The sequence below is a fragment of the Acipenser ruthenus genome, chromosome 5 (genome assembly GCF_902713425.1).
Source record: "Acipenser ruthenus chromosome 5, fAciRut3.2 maternal haplotype, whole genome shotgun sequence".
Lineage (NCBI taxonomy): Eukaryota > Metazoa > Chordata > Actinopteri > Acipenseriformes > Acipenseridae > Acipenser > Acipenser ruthenus.
Genome location: NC_081193.1, coordinates 63168585 through 63174605, shown reverse-complemented (window position 1 = coordinate 63174605; position 6021 = coordinate 63168585).

Genomic DNA, 6021 nt, shown 5'->3' with positions numbered 1-6021 from the left:
GGTGCTGTGTCTACCAAGTTTGATTGACAGATCAAAGCTGTGAATAATGGGAGCATGTGCTTTTATTTTATATGCTAGGTATTGGCATTCTGCAATTATTTGTATCCATAGAACTGACAGTGATTAACTTAATGAAAAGGTGTACACAGATTAATCACATTCATAATTAGTCACTTTAGGTGTTAATCAGAAACTAACGAGTTAGACCTTAAAGGAAAAAAATGTGGGTAGCAGTCAAGGGGCGAATAAAGTAAATAAATATAAGAACATAAGAAAGTTTACAAACGAGAGGAGGCCATTCGGCCAATCTTGCTTGTTTGGTTGTTAGTAGCTTATTGATCCCAGAATCTCATCAAGCAGCTTCTTGAAGGATCCCAACATTACTGGGGAGTAGGTTCCAGACCCTCACAATTCTCTGTGTAAAAAAGTGCCTCCTATTTTCTGTTCTGAATGCCCCTTTATCTAATCTCCATTTGTGACCCCTGGTCCTTGTTTCTTTTTTCAGGTCAAAAGTGTCCCTTGGGTCGACATTGTCAATACCTTTTAGATAGACTCTTAGATAGATAGACTCCCTGAAGCCCTACCCACCAGGTTCCAAAAATAAATGACAAACCCATGGGACCTGATGCCACCCATAACTTGCTCTGTCTCACTGTAACAACGCCCACCCACTCAGAGACCAATACTGATACTAACTCCAAAGATCTATGTTCACTGATTTAACCAAGTTATAATCTTCAGGGCAGGTGCTCCACAGATAAGTACTTCAAATACTGCTTATCAGCTAAAAACATAGTTTTAATACTTTTTAAAAAATATTTATTTTCTTTTATTAAGCATCTCAAACTAGCCACTATAATATAGTAAAAATTATTCCTTCATATATTTAATGTATTATGTACATCAGGCATGTATCTCTGTTAGAGCCATGCACACCTGTATACTTGATATTGTAAATGTTCCGCACATCGCAGTTATTCTAGCCTTTTTTGCAGAATAATAAGGAACAGTCTTAACAAATGTAGAAAGGAATATCTTGCATCTGGGTAAAAGAAACTGTAATCCATCTCCTTCCCTTGAGGAGAAGATCAATTCCTCTTAAAAGTTGAAGCAAACAGGATTCTTCTTCTAAGTAGGGTAATCAGTCCTCATCAAGTGTTGAAACCAAACAGGAATATACTGTACTTTAATAGAATGGCTAAACCATTTCAGGCTATGTAGTTAATACATGACTGAAATTAGTAAAGGTGGCCCCTGTCCTGGCCCACAAAGCACTGTTATCTGGGATGGCAAAGAGACAGGGGAGGCAAAGGGTAGCATTCGTTTGGGTTCTCAAGTGGGAATCATGTGTTTTACCAGAAGCTGGAGGATGTGTGTCTTATGTCAACGTGCCCCTACTGGTGCTAAGGGACACCCCTCCCCTTGTCTTTTTGTATTTAGATTTTGTTGTAATGTAACAAATAAAACACCCCCATACAGTACATACCTGATCGAACACAGAGCTTAGTTCAATTCAATTACTCTTCATTTAAGCATTAATATTGTGGTCATGAGATTCATTCAATGGAATTACTATAATCAACGTTCTCTTGTAACTGACTGATTTGAGTAATAGTAAGACTTGTTTAGTCAGTAGTGCAAGGGACAGTTAATCTCATAGTCACTGAACATTATTATTATTATTTGTTTATTTAGCAGACGCCTTTATCCAAGGCGACTTACAGAGACTAGGGTGTGTGAACTATGCATCAGCTGCAGAGTCACTTACAAGTACGTCTCACCCGAAAGACAGAGCACAAGGAGGTTAAGTGACTTGCTCAGTGTCACACAATGAGTCAGTGGCTGAGGTGGGATTTGAACCAGGGACCTCCTGGTTACAAGCCCTTTTCTTTAACCACTGGACCACATAGCCTCCTCCACAGCATTATTAAGGAACTGCTGTAACACAGGCTAGAAGGTGGCAACTGGGGACTGAACCCTGGTCTCTTGGTTCATAGAGACAGACTTAATTTGAGTAGACAGACAATTTATATTATACAACTCAACTACCAGAGTTCATTACATTACATACAACCGGGTGTTCATTGGATCAAGGTCCAGGGCATTTTTTGAGAGTTGTTGGCCAGAAGAAAATGGTTTTATTGCTATTTTAAAATAAATAAATAAACAAATAAATAAATAAATGAAATGTAAAACTGTTTTACCTATATTTTCCATGTTTGTTCATGAGCTTACACTTTGAATCCTTTATTCTATACCTGCTAATGTTGTCATGTTTATAATAGTCCTTATAATACCTACAGTTATTTATTACAAAAAAAGTTTACAGAAAAATTATAAATCATAACAAGGTATCATGCTGTATTCTACTAAAATGCTAGGCTTTGTACATTAATTTAAGGAACATTGATCCAGAAGCCAGCAGATGGCAGTATGACACAATTTTCTTTAAAAAAGTACATACTTTTGTGAGTTACACATAGGATTTTGCTGTCCTTGATTAAAAAACACATCCCTCTAAGCACATAATATGGTAATGTGAGAAAACTTAGTTGTGAACTACTTCTACCACCTGGTGGAAGTAGGAAGGAGTGAGGGCAATAGAAATATCTAGGAGACATCTTATTACAAAATAGTTAGGGACTTGGGAAATTCACTCTGGAATTTACACGGACTGACTAACCTGCAATCCAGACCTATAAATCATGATGTCTGATTAGCGACTCCAATTAACTGATTAATTTACTTAATTAAGTAAATAGCACCTTAACTACTGACTCATTTAAAAAATATTACTAAATAATGAGGGACAATTTGTAAATGGTGAAGGGTGTAACTAGTTATAACTGGTTCTAAAACCACAAACTTCTGCTAAAAATGACGCTCAATACTTTTGGTACTGCGTTACGAAACGTCTACTAACACTCATGGCTTCTCGTATCATCTCTGCTAATGATGCCCAGATTTTCTTCTCCTTTCCCCCCTCTGATCCTGACTTTTCCTCCCATATCTCGACCTGCCTCTCAGCCATCTCCTCCTGGATGCACTCGCATCATCTCAAACTCAACCTCTCCAAGTCAGACCCCCCCCCCCCCCCTCCCGCTGATCTTTCTTTCTCTATTCCTCTTGAATCTACAACCCTCTCTCCCTACCCCCCCTCCACTCCCCCGCTTCCAGAGCCCACTACTTCTCCACCCTTGCCCCTCAGTGGTGGAATGTTCTACCCACAAATATCAGGACTTCTCAGTCCCTGACCACCTTCCAGCACCTCCTCAAGAACACACCTGTTCAGACAGCATCTCTAAACCCCACAACTTTCGACTATACTGGACTACATGGTACCCAGTTGTACCAGTACTTGCATCAGCTTGTACTTGCACTGAACTACTTCATACCTTGCCGTACTCCACTACTGCTCTTAATTATAACTACTTCCTGTATCTTGTATTTGACTTTACTCTTACAGGTATCCATATTCACATTTTTGTAATTGCTCTTATTTGAAATAATTCTCATCCATTCATCATACTTGATACATGCAAATACTGTACTTTACTTGTATAAGCAAATTGTTTTCACTCAGGGCAATCATGCATTAATAACCATCTTTATTATAGTACAAAATCTTACAGATTTCCAATTTAATTCTAGAAAAGTCTAGACAATGCAACATTGTAGATGAACATTCTTAGAGAATATAAAAGGCTTAGTCATAGGATGACTAAGCTGTCATTACAAATAAGTCAATATGGGAAAAAGTAAAGAGCTATCTGAAGACCTTAAGCAGAAAATTATTTATTGTCATAAAGCTGGAGAAGGATACAAGAAGATTTCCAAGCATTTGAGTATCCCAATTTCAACTATTGTTTCTATTATCAAGAAGTACACAGCACTCCCTCGGTCTGGAAGAAAGAAGGTTAATAATAACACTGTGTAACAATTTTTTTTTTTTTTTTTTGTTCCTGGGTAGTAAGTGTTATTTCCTAATTGCTTATGCCTCAAAAGTATAGAAAATGGCTATTATTCCCTACAAACTTTGCTTTTGTGACCAGGACAGTGATATTTTGAAATTTACCTATTTTCCAGAACATTCCAGATAGATTCAGTGCTGAGTAAACTTGGAGTAACTTCTAGAACTTTCTAGAACTTTCCAGTAATATAAATAGTAGTATAAATACAGGGGCCTTAAGCCCACCAGTTCAGTTTAGTTCCAGCTGCCTAAGTGGATACATATCTGCATTTTTCTGAGATGGCATCAAGAGGCTGCAAGCATCCGGCAGACGCATTTTGCTATGTCTGCGGCCAATTTATCAAGACAAGAGCGAAAAAGTACTCCGTGGAAGCATCTGCTAAGATGTGTGAGGCCTACAAGGCATATTTCGGCATGCCTGTTGGGGATCAAGACAAACCCTGGGCACCTCATTTCACCTGCGAGCACTGCAAAAAAAACTCTGGAAGGTAAGATGGTCAACTGTTGCTTGGAATTTTATGTTATAAAATTTGTTAAAATTGTAAAAGTTTTTAATTTTAAAATGTTTTACAATTTTCAATGTTATTGAAAAAATATATATGAAAAATGTTGCGAGAATCTCTTACACATTAGTCATGGGTGAAATAAATGTATTTTTGTAGGATGGTATAGAGGGGAAAAGAGAACCATGAAGTTCGCTATCCCAAGAATTTGGCGGGAACCCACTGACCACTCAAGCAACTGCTACTTCTGCATGGTGGACCCTTCCAAATGTCGGACTGGCAAGAATGCACCTGCTATCACGTATCCGGACCTTTCTTCATCCATCGCCCCGGTGCCACACTGCCATGAGCTCCCCGTACCCACTCCTCCGCAGAGAGAGCAGCCGTCTTTAGAAGAGAGCAGCAAGTCAAGAGAGTGAGGAAGACGTTGTAGATCCAGATGACAATTTCAGAGGTGGAGCTGAGGAGAGAAACCCATACTACCCCAACCAAAAAGACCTCAACGACTTGATTAGAGATCTTGGTCTCACCAAGTCCAATGCCGAGCTTTTGACGTCTAGGCTCAACAGTGGAACTTAGATATATAAGTTTATAAGTTTAACATGTCTTTATTTCCTTTGTTGTAAGGCTGGACAAATTAAAAATGTAATAGACAACGGAGACATTGTAGTCAATTTGGTTACAAATCAATTTTCAAGAACTTAGAAAAAATGGAGGTGTACACCAGAAATACCTGAAGTAATGAAGACACCAATTCTTCAAATAGAGGTAATTATGTAATTATGTAACTCTTTAACACCTCTCCCTCCCCCGCACCCCCTCCTGCTCCAACCCCTACACCCACTACATCCCCTACTAACTCGCCCTCCCTCTCCACCTTCTTGCCCCTCTCAGACTCTGACCTCTCCTCCCTGCTCCAGGGTCACAAACCCAACACGTGTGCCTTGGACCCCCTCCCCACTCACCTCTTTCAAGCTGCTGCTCCCTTCATCTCCTCCCTCCCCAACACCTCTCTACTTTCTGGCATCTTTCCCTCTGCCTTCAAAAAAGCCTCTATCACTCCCCTCCTCAAAAAACCCTCGACCCCACCTCCCTCCAGAGCTACCGTCCTGTCTCCCTCCTACCCTTCCTCTCCAAAACCCTCGAGCGGACTGTACACCGCCAGCTCTCTGCTTTCCTGTCCAACCACTCTCTGCTTGACCCTCTCCAATCTGGCTTCCACTCTGCTCACTCCACTGAAACCGCCCTCCTGTCTGTCACCAACTCACTTAAGTGTGCCCGAGCTGCCTCTCTCTCCTCTGTCCTAATTCTCCTCGACCTCTCTGCTGCCTTTGACACTGTTGATCACTCTATTCTACTATCATCTCTTGCTGACCTGGGGATCTCTGGCACTGCTCAGGCCTGGTTCTCCTCCTACCGCTCCAACCGCACTTACCAGGTAACCTGGCGTGGAGCAACCTCCACACCTCACCCTCTCTTAACTGGAGTCCCCCAAGGATCAGTCTTGGGTCCTCTCCTGTTCTCTCTCTACACCCGCTCCCTGGGCCC